Here is a 20700-nt window from a genome sequence, read left to right as displayed (position 1 = left end):
AACATTTAAGGGGGGGGGAAACCTCAGCCCAAGGTTCGACACAACATTAACCATGAATTTCAAAAAAAAAGTTGCTGAGCAAAAATAAAGCAAAGCAAAAAAAAAAGATATAATTTTAAATGAGTAAATAATAAAGATGATCATTTGAGGGTGAGAGTGCGTGCTGGTTCGTGGGAGTGAGTGAGAGACTTGAGACTATGAGTGAGCCAGATACAGGCTCACTCTCTCACACTCAGTCTCTCACACTTAGGGCCTGATTTTACCAAAATCGCGGTAAAGTTGGGCGTCGGGCCTTTAACGCGATCTGCACCTGAATCTGAGCAGATCGCGCCTTTACCAACACCCGATTCGGGTGCGGTTCCGGCCCGTGCCCGAATCGGACGGCCCGACGATTTAAATGTATTTGCAGGCTTTTAAATCAACTTAATGAACCGCGCGCCCAACTCTACTGCCAAATCCCACTTTACCGTCTTCTGGCCCGATCCGCATCCGCGCTGTTACCGACCTGCAAAATAAAAGTCTGAAGTCGCCGCTACAGCCTCCGAAGAGCGGGCTCAGAGACTGCAAAGGGTCTCTGACCCAGGTCATCCTCTGGTCGGGGCGGGAAGGAGGTGGGGGGAGGAGGAGAGGGGGTGTGACGTCTCATCCCCTGGTCGGGGTGGGGGTCGGCTGCCAGTCTGCGGCCAATGCCTCCTGCCGGAGTGGACGTGCGGCCATGCCATCTCACAAAACCTTCAGGATGAAGCGATTCCTCGCTAAGAAGATGAAGCAGAACCGGCCGATTCCACAGTGTAAAGGGATACACCATCACTGGTACACTACCAGCCACAGATTACTCTTCCCTGCAGGGGCAAGAGCGCAGGAGAGATGCCGGCCGGTTCTGCTTCATCTTCTTAGCGAGGAATCGCTTTATCCTGAAGGTTTCGTGGGATGGCATAGCCGCACGTCCACTCCGGCAGGAGGCATCGGCTGCAGACTGGCAGCCGACCCCCACCCCCGACCAGAGGATGAGACGTCACACCCCCTCCTCCCACCCCCCCCCCCCCCACCCCAAGGGGATGATCGGTCACACCCCCTCCCCTCCCACCGCAGGGGATGATCGGTCACCCCCCTTGCCCCCCCCGACCAGAGGATGAACGTCAGAGAGCCGCGTTCTGCTTTTTTTTTTCGCGCCTGGGCGCACTCTGTCAGATTTTTTTCAAACTGCGCATGCGCAGTTCGGAGCTCCGATCGGTCCGCCAGCGCTAAGCCCCGCCCACAGCGTGAATTGGAACGGAGCCGGCAAAACGCATATGGGCGCGCTGGAAAGAGGATTCCAGGCTCGGATCTATTAGACGCCCAGATTCGGCACTTAGGCTCAAAATGGTAAAATAGGGCCCTTAGTCGCTCACACTCAGTCTCCCACACTCACCCCTACAGGCAGTCTCTCTCCTCCACCCAAAAGTCACTTCCTCTCACACACTCTCCCACCACCAGCATCTCTCACTCACCCTGGGTGCCACAGCCAGTCTCCCTCCCCTGAATCCCACAGCCAGTCTCTTCCCCCCCAGGCTCTGCAGCCAGTCTCTCTGTCTCTCCTGCCATTTCTGTGTAAACCTCTTTCTTCCCAGCACACTGATGGCCGCTAGTGTTTGCTGCTGGAGTCTTATCAGAAGCAAACGCAGGAACTGAATGCCCTGTGATAGGAGGAACAGCTCATTGCAGAATCATCCACTTCCCAATCTTACCAACATTTTGAACAGTGCCACCTCAGGCCAGGCCTGAGAGGAATGGCAGGCTGCATCTGGCCTGCTGCCCGGGGGTTAGACAAGCCTGATCTAAGAAAACTACAGGCCTGCTACAAAAGAGACTGGAATCATTCCAAATTGTAATCGTATTTTTTTCTTCTTCTGTATCTAATTTGTGTGTGTGTGTGATAGTGTGTGTGTGAAACATGTTTTAAAGCTCCAGGGCAAGTATGTATTAATAAATAATCATCTTTATTATAAAATTCACAAAAGCTTGCTGCTGGGAACACTTTAAATTGGGACAAATCATTCTGAGGGTAAAAAAAGCACACTAACTGCACATATTAAAACATTTTCATCATAGACAACAATAAAATATCCAAATGTTGTCCGTGACATTGGATTTGAATGAGGTTGAAAATCGCAAAGCCCTGTGGACAGTAAAAAGGAAGAATCATAGAGTCACACAGTGTAGAAGAGTGAGGTAGCTAGTTTCTGTGCTCTTACATGTTGTGATTGTTTCCATTTTTCAATCAGTGAGCCTCCGCACTCCTGGGTGTAGTTTGCCACAAAGCAGGGAAGGGAGTCTGGCAACTTTCACAGGAGTTGACAATGGATGAGCTAGTTGGTGATTAATGTAAAAGTAAAATTCAGCCCATCAAGTTTGCACTGATGTGTGTGAAACACCTGAACTCCCACCTCATCCCATTTACCAGCACTTGGCCCATAGCCCTGAATGTTACGATCTGCCAAGTGCTCATCCAGGTACTTTTTAAAGGATGTGAGGCAACCCGCCTCCACCACCCTCCCAGGCAGCGCATTGCAGACCATCACCACCCTCTGGGTAAAAAGGTTTTTTCCTCACATCCTCCCCTAAACCTCCTGCCCCTCACCTTGAATCTATGTTCCCGCGTGACTGACCCTTCAACTAAGGGGAATAGCTGCTCCCTATCCGCTCTGTACGTGCCCCTCATAATCTTGTACACTTGCATTTATATAGCATCTTCCACAACCTCAGGATGATACAAATTATTTTACAACAATTTAAGTACTTTTCTTTGTCATGTAGTCAATGTTATAATGTAGGAAACACGGCAGCGAATTCGCACCAGGCAAGTGCCCACAAACAGTATGAGGTAATGACAGACATAAAGGGCACCTTGGAGAGGTCCTCTGATCGTCTTAAAAATAATGTTATGGATATTTTAAGTCCACCTGAGAGGGGGAGGCAGTGCCTCTGAAAAGTCTCATCCTAAAGACAACACATCCAACAGTGTAGGTCCAATTCGGCAGGCCTGAATCTAGTCAAGTCCAATTCAACAAGCCTGAACCTTTAAGTTACATTTAGAACCACCACAGATCATGTGGATAACAAGGGGACGTTTTGAAATATTCTTTTACACATTCTCTATCACAAAGTGTTGTTGAAGCAGAGTTTAGCAACTCTATTGTAATAGATAGCTGCTTTAAAAAGACTGTTGAAAAGTATAAATCCTAAGTAGGAGAGGATAATTAAGCTAAATTTACGAGGAGGGAAATACCAGCAAAGAAATGAAGGGTGAGGTGGCCAGTTTCTGTGCTCTTACATGCTGTGATTGTTTCCATTTTTCAGAAGTGAGATGAGATGAACTGAATCAGTGAGCCCTCAGCACTTCTGCTTATAGTTTACCACAAAGTAGGGAGGGGAGTCTGGCAACGTTCACAGAAGTTGACAATGGATGAGCTAGTTGGTGATTAATGTAAAAGTAAAATTTCCCCATTGGAAGTATTGCCACAGCAGGATTGCGCAGGCTTGCATCTTCTTTCCTTCCTAGAAACCAGTTTTGTCAATTCTCAGGTGTATGTGGGGAGTGACATGTAAAAACTCGACTTCTGTTATTCGAAAATTCCCCAGGTTTTCTCCCTTTCCTACTGCAGAACAAAATCCTTGCTGAGTAAGATTCCACAGGCATTAATAGCTCTCTCTGGTCACTTACCCGGATAGAAACCTTTAATGAAGCCGTCTAAAAGGAAGAATTCACATTTATAAGGTGCTCTTCACTTTCTCAAGCCAATGAAGTTCTTTTGAAGTGTGGTCACTATGGTAATATACACAGTAAAGAATCAGAAGGCTATTCAAACAGAGTGTATTTGGTCTAAGCACAATACTGACATAAAAACATTTGTAATTATTGTAGGCAATCACGACACTGTCTTGAAATGTTGGGTACCATTATCTGGTTCTTTGTTTATCGATCCCTTATACAGTCCACCCCTTCCTGGTAACCAGTAAAATGCACGCACACATATCCTGACAGAGGCACAGACTGTAGAATTCATTCGGGCAGCAGGGATCAACATGTGGCATGAGGCAGAATTTTCTTTTCAATTGCAACCTGTCTAATCTACACATGGTGGAAGAATCCTGGCTCCATTCCTCATAGGGGGCTCTCGACTTTTTTGGTGTTTGTGGGGCCTTTAAATTTTTTGCACAGCTGTGCAAACAGTGTAAGTTAAAGGGGCTGATTTCTGTATGGTATGTGTGTGAGGTTTGGGTTTGTTTCACGACTGTACAGTCGGAGACAGAGAATACTGATCTCCGGTCTGTCTCGAGTTAGATCATCTCAGCTGGGGCAGGAGTAAGGTAACAGTAAAACATCAGCCAGAGTTCCTGTTTCTGATCACTATCCAGAAAGCCTGTATGGATGTGCCTGTGTGTTTGGTGGGGGGGGCGGTTGTGTGTGTTTGGGGGCCGGGGGGGGGGGGGGGGTGGGGGTGCGGCAGGTGGGGTGGATGGATATCAGGCAGAGATGTTAACAGATTTAATTGCGATGCCCCCATTGGTTGAATAGCAAGCTGGTATTCACTGTCCAACTGTTAGGTCTGCCACCTGCAAGGTTTACACAATGAAAAGCAGACATTTGATTTAAGTACTGGAGGTTGCCTAGGTTACCATAGTGTTGTATCCCAGCAATGAGTCAATGCTTTCAACATAAGTAAAAGACTAATGGGAAAATAAAAGTGGAAAAAGGAGCAAATATGTGGAGCCAACTTATCTCTCACTTGTTACAACGGTCATAGGTGTAGTGTGGGTGTGTCTAGAGTTTCCAGCACAACCAGGTTGTAAAGTATAATGTGTAACAGTTAATCCCAAACACAGACACCTCCAAACCCCCAACAGGCAAGATGTCCAATTGCTTAATGAGTGTTTGGATATTTCCTTACACAGCTTTGGGAGGGGAGCCTGGAATAGTGAGTCACAGCCCTTACTTTGCAAAGACTGCTCGGGTACTGTGTATCATTGGAGCTGTTGACAGATCTGACAACTCTCAATTGTAAAGAACAGCCAATCTGTGGGAAGAGTAACAAGAGCACAAGGCCTCCATAACTAGAACAAAGAACAATACAGCACAGGAACAGGCCCTTCGGCCCTCCAAGCCCACGCCACTCCCTGATCCAAACTAGACCATTCTTTTGTATCCCTCCATTCCCACTCCGTTCATGTGGCTATCTAGATAAGTCTTAAACGTTCCCAGTGTGTCCGCCTCCATCACCTTGCCTGGCAGCGCATTCCAGGCCCCCACCACCCTCTGTGTAAAATACGTCCTTCTGATATCCGTGTTAAACCTCCCCCCCCCCCCCCCCCCTCACCTTGAACCTATGACCCCCTCGTGAACGTCACCACCGATCTGGGAAAAAGCTTTCCACCATTCACCCTATCTATGCCTTTCATAATTTTATACACCTCTATTAGGTCACCCCTCATCCTCCGTCTTTCCAGTGAGAATAACCCCAGTTTACCCAATCTCTCCTCATAACTAAACCCTTCCATACCAGGCAACATCCTGGTAAACCTCCTCTGCACCTCTCTCTAAAGCCTCCACGTCCTTCCGGTAGTGTGGCGACCAGAACTGGACGCAGTATTCCAAATGCGGCCGAACCAACGTTCTATACAACCGCAACATCAGACCCCAACTTTTATACTCTATGCCTCGTCCTATAAAGGCAAGCATGCCATATGCCTTATTCACTACCTTCTCCACCTGTGACGTCACCTTCAAGGATCTGTGGGACGCAGGTCCCTCTGCGTATCTACACCCTTTATGGTTCTGCCATTTATCGTATAGCTCCCCCCCAACGTTAGTTCTACCAAACTGAATTGTAAATGTCAGCAATCTCTCTCCCACAGTCAGTTTCTAATACTCCACCATATCCCACATCTATCGCCGTCCCAGCTCCCACGTCCATCGCCGTCTCCCCAGCTCCCACGTCCATCGCCGTCTCCCCAGCTCCCACATCCATCGCCATCTCCCCAGCTCCCACATCTATCACCGTCTGGGGGAGGATGACCTCAGTGGGCCTGGAGGTCTGGAGTGCATCTGCTTCAATGCAAGGAGCGTCATGGGCAAGACAGATGAGCTTAGAGCCTTAATGCTTGCGCGGAACTTGGATGTGGTTGCAGTGACAGAGACTTGGTTAAAAGGACAGGACTGGCAGCTGAATATTCCGGGGTATAAGTGTTTAAGGCGAGATAGAGGAGGGGTGAGGAAAGGTGGGGGAGTAGCAATGCTGGTTAGGGAGCATATTACAGCAGTACAGAGGGTGGACAATATGGAAGGGTCAGGTAACGAGTCACTGTGGGTGGAGCTCAGAAACAGGAAGGGCGCAGTCACTATGCTGGGGGTATACTACAGGCCTCCCAACAGCCCATGGGAAGTTGAGGAACGGATATGTAAGGAGATTCTGGACAGGTGCAGAAAAAATAGGGCTGTTGTAGTGGGAGATTTTAATTTCCCTCACATAGACTGGAAATCGCTTAGGGCTGGGGGCCTGGACGGGGAAGAATTTATAAAATGTGTACAGGAAGGTTCTTTGGAACAATATGTTGACAGTCCAACTAGAGAGGGGGCTATACTGGACTTAGTACTGGGGAATGAGCCGGTCAGGTCATCAAAGTTTCAGTAGGGGAACATGTGGCAAATAGTGACCACAATTCTGTAAACTTTAGGATAGTAATGGAAAAAGATGAGTGTTGTCCTATGGGTAAGGTGCTGAATTGGGGGAAGGCTAACTCATAGAAATCATAGAAACCCTACAGTGCGGAAGGAGGCCATTCGGCCCATCGAGTCTGCACCGACCACAATCCCACCCAGGCCCTAACCCCACATATTTTTTTTACTTGCTAATCCCTCTAACCTACGCATCTCAGGACTCTAAGGGGCAATTTTTAACCTGGCCAATCAACCTAACCTGCACATCTTTGGACTGTGGGAGGAAACCGGAGCACCCGGAGGAAACCCACGCAGACACGAGGAGAATGTGCAAACTCCACACAGACAGTGACCTACAGCCGGATTAGGCAGGATTTGGTGGCTGTTGATTGGAAGAGGCTGTCCGAGGGTAAATCCACATCTGGCATGTGGGAGTCTTTTAAGGAGCAATTGATAGGACTGCAGGACAGGCATATGCCTGTAAAGAGGAAGGATAGGAAAGGTAGGATTCGGGAGCCGTGGATAACCAGTGAAATTGTGGGTCTAATCAAAAAGAAAAAAGAGGCATACATGAGGTCCAGGCAGCTAAAAACAGATGGAGCACTGGAGGAATACAGAGAAAGTAGAAAAGAACTCAAACAGGGACTTAGAAGGGCAAAAAGGGGTCACGAAATGTCCTTGGCAGACAGGATTAAGGAGAATCCTAAGGCATTTTATACATACGTTAGGAACAAGAGGGTTGTTAGGGAAAGAATCGGATCTCTCAGGGACAAAGGAGGGGGATTATGCTTCGAACCAAAGGAAGTAGGTGAGATCCTAAATGAATACTTTGCATCAGTATTCACAAAGGAGAGGGACATGTTGACTGGTATTGTCTCAGAGAGATGTGTTGACCCGTTAGAAAAAATCTCAATTACAAGGGAGGAAGTGTTAGGTTTTTTAGGAAACATTAAGACAGACAAATCCCCAGGGTCGGATTGCATCTATCCTAGACTCCTCAGGGAGACGAGAGATGCAATTGCTGGACCTCTAACAGAAATGTTTGTCTCTTCGCTGGACACGGGTGAGGTCCCAGAGGATTGGAGGATAGCAAATGTAGTCCTGTTATTTAAGAAGGGTAGCAAATGTGGTCCCGTTATTTAAGAAGGGTAGCAAAGATAACCCGGGTAATTATAGGTCGGTGAGCTTGACGTCCGTGGTAGGGAAGTTGTTGGAGAAGATTCTTAGAGTTAGGATATATGCGCATTTAGAACTGAATAATCTCATTAGTGATAGACAGCATGATTTTGTACGAGGGAGGTCATGCCTCACAAATTTGGTTGAGTTTTTTGAGGAGGTGACAAAAACGATTGACGGGGGAAGGGCTGTGGATGTCGTCTATATGGATTTTAGTAAAGTGTTTGACAAGGTCCCTCATGGCAGGCTGGTGCAAAAGGTTAAATCTCACGGGATAAAAGGTGAGCTAGCTAGATGGATGGAGAACTGGCTTAGCCATAGAAGACAGAGGGTAGCAGTGGAGGGATCTTTTTCCAGTTGGAGGTCTGTGACTAGTGGTGTTCCGCAGGGCTCTGTACTGGGACCTCTGCTGTTTGTGATATATATAAATGATTTGGAGGAAGATGTAACTGGTGTGATCAGTAGGTTTGTGGATGACACGAAGATTGCTGGAGTTGCGGATAGTGATGAACATTGTCAGAGAATACAGCAGGATATAGATAGGCTGGAACATTGGGCGGAGAAATGGCAGATGGAATTTAATCCAGATAAATGCGAAGTGATGCATTTCGGTAGATCTAATGTAAGGGGGAGCTATACAATAAATGGCAGAGGTATAGACACACAGAGGGACCTGGGTGTACAAGTCCACAGATCCTTAAAGGTGGCAGCACAGGTGGAGAGGGTGGTGAAGAAGGCATATGGCATGCTTGCCTTTATTGGACAGGGCATAGCATATAAAAGTTGGCATATGATGTTGCAGCTGTATAGAACGATGGTTAGGCCACATTTGGAATACTGCGTCCAGTTCTGGTCGCCACACTACCAGAAGGACGTGGAGGCTTTGGAGAGAGTACAGAAAAGGTTTACCAGGATGTTGCCTGGTAAACCTTAGCTATGAGGAGAGGTTGGGTAAACTGGGATTGTTCTCCCTGGAAAGACGGAGGATGAGGTGTGACCTAATAGAGATGTATAAAATTATGAAGGGCATAGATAGGGTGACCAGTGGGAAGCTTTTTCCCAGGTCGGAGGTGACGAACACAAGGGGTCACCGGTTCAAGGTGAGGGGGGGAAGGTTCAACACAGATGTCAGGGGGATGTATTTTACACAGAGGGTGGTGGGGGCCTGGAATGCACTGCCAAGTAAGGTGATTGAGGCGGACACGCTGGGATCGTTTAAGACTTATTGAGATAGCCACATGAACAGACTGGGAATAGAGGGATACAAAGGAATGGTCTAGTGGGCACATGAGCGGCGCAGGCTTGGAGGGCCGAAGGGCCTGTTCCTGTGCTGTATTGTTCTTTGTTCCTCGTCTCCCCAGCTCCCACGTCCATCGCCGTCTCCCCAGCTCCCACGTCCATCGCCGTCTCCCCAGCTCCCACGTCCATCGCCGTCTCCCCAGCTCCCACGTCCATCGCCGTCTCCCCATATCCCACGTCCATCGCTGTCTCCCCAGCTCCCACATCCATCACCACCTCCCCAGCTCCCACATCTATCACCATCTCCCCCGCCTTCACATTTGTCACCATCTTGAATCTCTATTACTGTCTTTCTTGAGGGTGATCCTATCACTTTGAATCCTAGAAGCTGGGAATCTTTTCTGCAGGGGTGTGGCCTTTTATTATGGTGGGCAGTTCTATTTTTCTCAGCCGTATGCTTGATACATAGGCACATCCATCACCAGGAGTCTCTGAAACAAGCTACTTGGAAATCTACTTCTGTGGAACTTCTGTTCTCTTAATATACAGAGTGCTACCTCTCTCTCCCCATAGAGACGTATCTCAATTGATTCCAGAGAGTTTTGAGACTGGTTAGTGGAGCCATCATTTAATGTCCCCAAGTGTTCTTAGTGATTGCTAGAAGTTGACTAGACAACTGAATATGGTATGCTGAAAGTTGCTTTTCCAGCAAGGACTGTATTTTGGGTTTTGGCTTACAGGTCTTTATTTGGAGCTGATAGTAAGAAGAATTCCAGTGACAGGTTTGCCCCTCCACTCTCTCATTATTAGGCTACAACACTAGTTAATTGGCAACAGTAGCGCAAAATGAGTTAGTCCAGATGTTGGATTACATGTTTTGTTGGCACCAAAGAGACTCTGCTAACCTCACTGTGGGGTCAGTGTCTGGCTGTGGGCTGACCGGCTAGCTGCAGCCTGACTGTCTGTCTGCTGGTGAATTGAATGTCTGGCTGGTCCCAGTTCCAGGTACTGTCCTCCTGCTTCAATCTCTGTGGCCTCGTCAGGAACTGCTGATTTATAGTTAAGCTGCATGTTCAATTTGTGCTGTTTACCAACTTTAAAATGACTGCTGTTATACTTTGTTTAAACGTGTGTAGATAACTTCTCATAAGTTATCTACGCACATAGATGTAAATACATCCGCAAAAGATCTCTCAAGGTCATTCCCTTTTCATCAGAAAATTCTGGAAATTCTCTGCCGATCAGTCAGCAACTTTAAAGAGAAAAGACAGAACAAGAGGGTGTCGTTTCGGGTGTGTACTCTTCATCACACGGTTCATTACTTTGCTGTTGCCTCACAATTGATGAATAATTAGATGATTGTGCACCAAATCAGGGCGGTTAACAGCATCAACCAAGGCAGTAAAGGGTATGAAACGAATGTGAATATCCACGATTGTAAAGAGAGGACTCTCAGGCAGTCTGTTAACTTCAAGTGACTACAGGCAGCAGATTATTCAGCTCAGAGTACAGGGCACTCAACCATCCTCTGTTTAGTCAGCTTCCCCATTCTGCCATCTTCCTCTGTACAACAACCATTCGGTTTAAAAGGCTGAACAAAGGGTTCAAAACTTTTGCTTCGCCCAAACTCCTCGTTCTTGTTTTATTTGTCAGTAGATGTTTAGTCTCCAAGGGAAGGTAAATTCTGATTGCTCCAAGCTATTAGTTCCTGGTCCAAAAGCAGGATTTTAAGTGGGTCAGATGGAGCTCTGCAGATTCCCGATCTAATAAAAGTGAAATATTGTGAATGGCAGAGATCTAAAATAAATTCAGAAAACGCTGGCAGCAACTGTGGAGAGAGAAACAGAGTTAACGTTTCGAGACTCTTCAGACTTCTAAAGAAGATAAAGTTTGTTGCAGGGAAGAGAGTGAACGGGTGGAACAAAAAAAGGAACATGATAAAAAGAGCTTTGGTTGCCCTTGGCAACAGCACAACAAGAGTTGCTGCTGATTAAGCTAAACTTCCATGTTTGAACTTGAGAACTGGAGCTGAGGTTCCTTGATGACACCGTTGACAAACTGATGAACTCAGTCACACCTACAAGGATTCATAAAGAATAACTGATACCAATTATTGCTTTCTCTGCTGGTGCTACCCACTGCTTTATGGAAACCACCAAATTTTAGGCAGGCAAACTCTGCAGTGAATTGGCTGAGGTAGTCGTAGGGATGCTACAATTGTCCTCAGCACCTCTGGGTTTATAGAAATAAGGTAAAACAGCCTGATTCCACCTCATATCTCTACCCAGTGACCACCAGTAGAACATGTGGGAGCAAGGACAACATCAGATCTGCCTATTTTGCCCTCCATAATCAAACAGCCTAAGAATAATAATGGTTTTGATTCATACACAAAGAGCAATCATCCGGGTGAGGTGCTAGCTTTCTCCTGGAACATGTAAAGTTGTATCCCACAAAGCAACGGGTTCCAGCAAAAGAAAAGAAAGTCTGAGAAGGCTTGGGTTAATTGGAGCTGTCTGACTGGGAAACTCACAGCCCAATTCATTCTTCACAGGTACAGTATAGCAATCTCACTTGCAAAGCTAATTCATTCTGCCCCATTCCTGAAGCTGTGCGGAGCTCCAGGCAAACTATAAGCGAGCAATCAAGCAAGACTCCAGCCTTGTTCACATTGACTCATTGCTGTTACAGAGCAATTTGCAGTTTACCTAAAGGGTTTATGTGTTAACGCCCCACAGTGTGATTTAGGGGTCCCATTTGCTAGTTTATGGTGACTGTTAATTAGACATGCAGAACTACAAGATTTAGAAAAGTTGAAAAACCAAAAACATACAAACAAAACACAGCTTTGGAGGAAAGCCTGTCACCAAGACCACTGTTTCAAAGTGACTGTTGGACAGCTGAATTGGTTCAGCAGACAAAACTTGGATGCTCACATCTTGGGTTATGCCAGTCACATAGATATGCAAGTTTTCTGATGCCAAACTAAACTTTGGTGGCATAGAACATGCCATAGAAGATGAAGGATACTTATGGGTGTTAGCAGACCCATAGCTCACTATATTTAAGCAGTTTGAGGCAGCAACAAACAAAACAACTAAAATTTGAATGAAGACCATGAAGTGCTATTACTACTCAGCAGGTTTGGCAGGGGGAGATAGTGGTGCAGTGTTAGTGCCACTGGTCTAATGCTAATACTCTGGGGATATGGGTTCAAATCCCACCATGGCAGCTGGTGGAATTTATATTTAAATAATCTGGAAGAAATTTAAAGCTAGTCTCAGATATAGTGACCATGAAAATACTCTAATGGATCCATGGGCTTTCAGCCAAACCTACATGAGGCTTAGCTGAGAGCCCAGACAACCATGCGGCTTGTTGAAATGGCTGCACCCCAGAAAAAACATTGCTTGTGTGACAGCTCACACTTTCTGATCTCTACTGTCAATTTCACAATGTTTGTTTCCACAAGTTAAGTGGTTTCAAGGGTCTGTGGCTTTTGTTATTGGTATTTTAAATCAGGGGTCAGCAACCTTTTCGGAAGTGGTGCGCTGAGTCTTCATTATTTCCTTAGTTAAGTTTTCACCCACCAATAATACATTTTAGCGTTTATAAAATCTCTATATATAATTACCCCAACCTCCCCATCAGCCTCCCCCAAAACCCATCTAATCTTAACTCCAACTTCCCCTCCCCAATTCTCCCAACCCCTCTGCACTTCCACCCATCCCTACCCACCGTACCATGTTTAGGGTACCTGAAGGGCCATGGGGGCTGGGTAGGACAGAACTTGGCATAGGGATCATGAGGGGCTATGGGGGTGCCTTGGGGGCATAAGCTGGCATGGCTGAAGCCTGGGGACTGCTTAGCTTGTGAGGGTGTGTGTTGAGGAGGGGCGGGGGGGGGGAGGGGGGGGGGGGGGTGGCTGCAGAGCTTTTTAAAAATGGGACGAAGTCCCACAGTACCAGACTGGGCCTTTTAAACAGCCCACCTCTGCACCAGGCAGCCCCTGTGGCCGCTTCCAAATTTCTACCCGTGTTGGCTGGCCCGACTCCAGTCCATATCTCAAAAAGTGATACCCTGGTATATAAGATCCATTCTAAGCTGGCACAATACTTAAAATAAAGAAGCAACCACAAAACAATACTTTAAGTACACCAGAGCAGCAGAGCAGGAGGTGACAGAATTGAACTTGGGGGAACGGCCAACACAGGGCAGGGATGAGAAAGGATGGCCATGAAATTCCATACCATTTCCAATGCTTCTTAAGCTGTGAAATGCTTGCAGTTTCCTTTATTGTTTAACGCAGATGTTATTTCTGCCCCACATTGGCTGTGTTTCAGCCTCCATTGCTGCCATGTAATGCGCTTGCCTACTCCAACCGGTTGGTAAATAAATGTAAATGAGGATGACAAATTGAAGTTCCCAAAATCGGGGCTAGGTGCCCCCAATACATTGAAGATAACCAGGAGATTGACCTGTTGCTAGTATCAACTGAGACTGATCTTTTAATTTGGAGCCTGCTGCCTGGAGAAATTTTCAAGGGAGATTGCTGGAGTTACAAATAAGCTCTCAATTATTTTTTTTTTTGCTTTGCACCTAGAGCTCGACTTGCATCTGTTAGTATAGGCCCACACAATTTACCCCACCACTAAGTGCCGGTTATGGGATCTGTGATAACAATTGTTTGCAATTTTGATGGGAGAACCAGCAGAGGAAAAGGAGTAAAGATGACATTTGAGTGGGCTTAGCAAAATATGACTCTCTGCCTAAAGAACGCGTAGGCCATTCAGATGGCGTGATAAATCCAAGAGGTAAAAGGTGAATTGTGCCAACTACTGCATGAAAACCTGTGACCAGAGTCATTTCACCTCTACAGAGACCGACCTCACGGCTAGCATATCCTTCCAGTCTAAAATGGATGTTCTTGCCAAATGAGACTAAAAAGACATTGTCTTTTTCAGCCAAACCTTTTTTGTGACATTATTGCAAAAGAACAGCCCCCTCCTTCAGGGGACTGTTGGCTTGCAAGTTGGCCATACTCCAGAATGATGCTGGCAGGTCAATGTGTCAACCATTGTGCAAATACATATTCCTATTATAGTTCCATTAAAGCCAAATGATAGTGTATGTGCTATTACTGAGGCACGCACTGATAGACAAACTATAAAACTGCCCCGCTTTCCAAGATTTCAGGGATCAGGTTAAAGAAATCCAAATGCACCTTGGACAGGATGAGGAATGAGGCAACATTCTATTCCAGTAACAAATAAGAGATAATGGCTCCCCTGATAAGCTAAGCTCAGAGCCACGAGTGAGGCAGCTTTTCATTGCAATGCTGCAAAATCACTGAAGCTTTGAAAATGCTGTAAAATGCACCATAATCACGGTCAGACTCCCCTGTATGAATAATGTCGAAGGCCGGCCTGACCTACAGCACCACAACTTCCACCACAGGTAGGACAAGGATGCAAGTCCTGAATCCACTACAGCCAGAACAGGAATCAAACCACATGCTGGTGACACTAGTCTGATCCACACCAGCCCTCCACAAAGTCCAAGTTGCTGCGGAAACATATACTTTTACAGCATGTTGTAGTCTTGAAATATGGATAGTGATGGTAGAGGCTACAATTTTTCCATCACCTGGCTGACCGTGAATCTCTTCCACCCCTACCAGCTGACATTGGAAGGATTTACAACTTGGAACTCAACCTGTTGGGCCCTGTTATGAACACACCTTCCTTGGCCATCAAGTCCTTGTGTGGGACTTGAACCTTCAGCATTTGACTCAGAGGCGGGGATGCTACTCACAAAACCTCCAGAAATAATATAAGCACTTCTAAAAGTACCAATGGCTAGTTTGCACACACCCTCCTGACCACAGTACCAATAACTAGTTGACAAGACACATTTTTATGACTCACTACCACAAGAAAGTTACTTATAGTTAAGAAAGCCGACCAATGCCTCTACTTTCTCAGAAGACTAAGGAAATTTGGCATGTCAGCTACGACTCTCACCAACATTTACTGATGCACCATAGAAAGCATTCTTTCTGGTTGTATCACAGCTTGGTATGGCTCCTGCTCTGCCCAAGACTGCAAGGAACTACAAAAGGTCGTGAATGTAGCCCAATCCATCGCTGAAACCAGCTTCCCATCCATTGACTCTGTCTACACTTCCCGCTGCCTCGGCAAAGCAGCCAGCGTTATTAAGGACACCACGCACCCCAGACATTCTCTCTTCCACCTTCGGGAAAAAGATACATAAGTCTGAGGTCATGTACCAACAGACTCAAGAACAGCTTGTTCCCTGCTGCTGTCAGACTTTTGAATGGACCTACCTTGCATTAAGTTGATCTTTCTCTACACCCTAGCTATGACTAACACTACATTCTGCATTCTCTCATTTCCTTCTCTATGAATGGTATGTTTTGTCTGTATAGCGCGGAAGAAACAATACTTTTCACTGTATGTTAATACATGTGACAATAATAAATCAAATCAAAAAGTAGTAGTTGAGGCCAAAACATTGTGTGATTTCAAGAAAAAATTAGATATAGCTCTTGGGGCTAAAGGGTCAACAGAAATGGGGGTAAGAGGGGATCAGGATATTGAATTTAGTGATCAGCCATGATCATAATGAATGGTGGAGCAGGCCCAAATGGCCTACTAGTTTCTAGTAGGCTTCTAGTTTCTATGACTTATGATACTGAAAACTAACCAATATATTCACCCTCTTAAGCCACTGAGCACTGATAACCAATCCTAATAAACACACTTCTGACCCATTTAGTACTGAATTTGTCCTGTTGCATACACAAAGTAACAAACTGTGAATAAATATCTATAATTTTACTTTTAGAACTATTTCTTACAGAGTAGTTACTGCTTTGACGCTCATCGTTGCACAACTGAATGACAAGCCCAACGGCTCATAACTTCCTGGCTTCCCTGTGTCACATTTGGGAAGTATTCCAAAGATGTGCTAGAATTCTCTCTCAGACCTTTCCAACTGAGTGTTTATATGGCAATTGCCCAGAAATGCTAACTTCCACTGGACAATTGCACTGCGCCAGGAACCATCCTCCAAAGAGATTTAAATCGCTAACTTCAGATGGTTCTGCCAGTTTTATACTCAGTTATTCTGAAAAATTAAGAAATGAAACCACTTCTAACTTCAGTGTAACAATTTTAAATACCCAGACTGCTCCCCACACAAGATCACCCCCACACCTCCTCCCCACGCACACACTCCTGGCCCAACTCCTCCAAACCCCACTCCCCACCTGTATGGGATTCCCCAGCCCCCATCCCTGACCTGACTCCCTCCCCCACCACCTGACCTGACAGAACACACCGGCAAATGCAACCCAGCTGGACACCCCCCTCCTAACCCGACACCCCTCCCCTCCCGCTCCTAACCCAAGCTCCGACCCCCCAATGTCTGACACCTCTCCCCCCTCCCAGCTAGTACACCTCTGCTCCAATTCTTTAGAACTCCGACGCTGGCCTGCTGTGCTGGCTAAATCATAGACAGCCGGCCCAAGTCAGGAAGGGCAGGTGAGACAGGCACTGAAGAAATATTGCAGGTGAGTGGTCCAGAGTAACAATCCGCTGCTTACCATTTTACACAGCATACCATCACCTCTTAGCAACCTCTCAAAGGCAATGATTTACTCTGAAAAGCTCTCTTTGGTATACAACAGCCAGTCTGCACACAGCAAGATTCATAAACAACAAAGACCCAAAATACCCCTAAGTGACAGATTTTACTGGTGTCAACTGGAACATTGACTGGAATGTCTTTGTGACATCTTCAAGAGCAATTGGAAAAATGTTACCAATTGAGCCAAAACTGACTTTGGAAAACAGCAAGATGTGAAACTGGGAAAATAGTTAGAATTCAAAAAAAAAAGTCTCAAATCAGATGGATCACTGGCATAATTATGCTACACCAGAATAAAAATAGTTTACACTTGGATTGACATGAGTTAGGTTGTTGGTTCAAATTATTTCATAAAATAGAATCCCTACAGTGTAGGAGGAGGCCATTCGACCCATTGAGTCTGCACCGACAACGATCCCACCCAGGCTCTATCCCCGTAATCCCACATATTTACCCTGCTAATTCCCCCAACGCTAATGGACAATTTAGCATGGCCAATCCACCTGCACATCTTTGGATGCGAGGTGGATTGAGTTTAGATTGTATTTTTCCCTTTGGCTGCCCCTGCGAATTTCCTCCATCTCCTGAAGACACTGATACTTGTTGATGCATAGGTCCATGGGTGTGGCACAAGCTTGGATTTGTCAGGCCAGGCAATCCCGTTCTCACCTGATGGTCATACCCACCTTTTGAAAACGGGTCACTTGATAGTGATTAGGAGAGGAATATGTGAGCCAATTATAGTTCCACTCCTCCTGAGTTATAGTAATAAGATTACGGGTTGTCTGGAGTTCATCCAACTCCATATGACTCAGTTCCACTGGTGCAGTAAATCTTCAAACTGAGCCAACAAAAGATTTCCAACTAGATTGAGAGAACATTTTTTTCAACATCTGATAAGTCTGCTGTTCAGTATTCTTGTTTCAGAAATTTCGCCAAACACAAAAGGATCATTGCAGAAGGTTATTATGCAAAACAATTATGCATTCATCTAGCATTAGATAATGTGTGGGCTCCTTCAGAATCTTTCCATATTCATGAGTGCATGACCTCAGCAGGAACTCCCATTCATAACTTTTAAATATCTGATTTCATTGGATGGTTTCTGTTGCTGTGTAATTAAAACAAGTAAGTTTGTAAGTAGCTCTTATTGATGTGCTATGGAGACAGGATGGCAACCACTCCCAAGATATTGCTGTTGCAAAAAGTCAATACAGCTCCTTCCAGCCCAACACTACTGCAGTCCGTCTTATCACTGCCTTTGATAGAGAAACTAACACTCCCTGAGCAAGCAGCTGAGTCAGTCTTTTTGACTTGCACCACCCTGAATTTATTACTCCCAAAAGTGCGTGGGAAATATATACACAAACAGACCTTCATTCTCAGGATGATGACAAGGTCACAGTTGTTGCCTATCCATGGTTGCCCTGAGAAGCTGGTGGTGGACATTTTGCTTGAACCGCTGTGGTTTTGGTGCTGACATTTATCCCATGCTGGAGGTGGGTTGGGACAGCCAAAATATTGACCCATCATTGAAGAAAGCACAGTGGTGTCTAGGTCATCATGTGTGACTTAAGCAGGATGGTGTTTCCTTGAGATTGCCTCGTCTATATTTGCAGCAGTAGCAAAGGAAGATGCTATTAATCTTACTGAACTGCTACAATGTATATTGTAAATCAGAACGTATCAAATTAATTCTTCTGACCTAGATATTGGCAAGTGTTGTGGGTGCAAATGGTGAACGAGGACTAATTGAATTTTGTGGATAGTAGAGGCCTTAAAGGGCCAGAATATGTGCCATTCATTGGAGGCAACCAAGACTCTAACCTAAAGGTCTGATCTCAAAGCTTGTACCTTTTGAGTCAGACCTTTAAACTGAAAGGAAAACTGAAACGTCAGGTTTCTTGGGAAACTGAAATAAAACTTCCAGAGACACTCCAGTTCCAGAAAATAACTGCTGGTTTCAGGGGAATCTGAAACTGGTTGAAGCCAAAGTCGTCAAGCTATCTGAGCTCACATTACACACCAGTGCAACACGGGCAGATTGAAGATGAAAGTTTGATCCAGGCGCTGGCAATAGGCAATTACAAAATGGTTGTAGCTGTTTCTGTTACTGTTGCTTTAAGCAATTGACTAACTAGACTTGGCCATACAGTGCACAGGGTTGTCACCGAGAACTTGAATAAAGGTAATATTGATGGATCCATGTCATCAAAAGGTTCTGGTGAAGTCATTTTGTCAAAGAGTAGAATGCTGTTGATTGGGAGCTGCTGTCAGTGCAAATCAATGGCTAATCCCCCTTTAAAAATTTTTATTCGTGGGACATGGACGTCACTGGCTGGCCAGCATTTATTGCCCATCCTTAGTTGCCCAAGAGCAGATGAGAGCCAACATTGCTTTGGCTCTGGAGTCACATGTAGGCCAGACCAGGTAAGAATGGCAGATTTCCTTCCCTAAAGGACATTAGTGAACCAGATGGATTTTTCTGACAATCGACAATGGATTCATGGCCAGCAGTAGACTTTTAATTCCAGATTTTTTAAAATGGAATTCAAATACCATCTGTCATGGTGGGACTCAAACCCAGATCCCCAGAACATGAGCTAAGCTTCTGGATTAATAGTCTAGTGAAAATACCACTAGGCCATCGTCTCTCCTTGAAGAAGAGCAGCTGGAACTGTATCTGAGGAAGATCAGAGCTTTGAACAACTTAGTGGCTGAAATTATTGCCATAGATGCAGAGTAGACGGCCTAGTAAATGTTAGATCCATCTTGTATTTGCTTTTAAAGTGTAATTTATATCGTGATCTGTTTACTAAATCATGATTCTGCTGATTTTGCTTGATTGAAGTTAAATTGAAATCTGGTCCATTGGTTTTCTCACTGGGGCTGTTTGGTAAATTTAGTTCTTTGGATTTTGATCTCTACAGGGATAATACTAGAGAAAGCAAAGACCAGAAAATAGGCAACAAATGAGTTGGTCAATGATTAGTAGTATACAATGCCACGAGTCTAAGGCAGATGAGCTGAGCATAAACAGACACTTGAGATTATAACTAGTGAAATATGGCTTAAAGGGAACAATAGCAGCTCAACATTCTTGTTTATAGTTTTCAGATGCAAGAGGGGGTTCACATTGTTAGTTACAGAAACAAGATGGATGATATGCACAAATGAAGCCAGATGGCTTGAGCTGAGGAACAAAATGGGGAAAATCACACAGAGGTCTATATATATATATATGAGGGAGATAAAAAAGTAAATTCATCAGCAAATTGATGCAAAGTGCAGAAGCAATAGGTCAGTAATAGTCGGGGATTTCAACTACCCTAATGTAACGGAGTGGAAGCTATAGAGGGTGCAGCATTCTTAAAATGTGTAAACAGGGAAAGAATGACTACAGCAATGATTTTAATGACAATAATGGCACTATAGGCTTTTAAATGGACTATTCTAGCTGACAGTTAAGCATGCTAGGATTTTTGGTCAACTTATAATTAAAACCAGGTGCAGGTTGTAAAGTTGCTGTGAGCCATGATCTGGTCTGGGAAACAGATCTGAAGCTTTGTGTTGACCAAATATGGGAAGCTGTTTACTCTGTGGTAGACCTGATGGCATTGTTTTATTGGGGGGCTAGATGCTGTCTGAACCATGCATAATGGCGTCATTTGCAAGTAATTTCATTAGTTGTTCAAGTCATGTGATTGGTTGGATGGCACAGAATCTTCTGGAATCATGTGAAAGCATTTATAGACAAAGACATGTGCAGTCTTGTGTTTCCAGTGATAACGCTATGGAGATTCACCATCACAACAATAAGTGTGCCCAGAGGAACATTTCCAGAGAAGACTACAAGGATAGATTCTACATCGGGAATAGACCTGGCCAGTTTTCCTAAAACCCAGTAATATCTATTT

This window comes from Mustelus asterias, chromosome 9 (genome assembly GCF_964213995.1).
Source record: "Mustelus asterias chromosome 9, sMusAst1.hap1.1, whole genome shotgun sequence".
Lineage (NCBI taxonomy): Eukaryota > Metazoa > Chordata > Chondrichthyes > Carcharhiniformes > Triakidae > Mustelus > Mustelus asterias.
The sequence above is the reverse complement of the archived record's forward strand: the minus strand, read 5'-3'. Positions refer to the sequence as shown.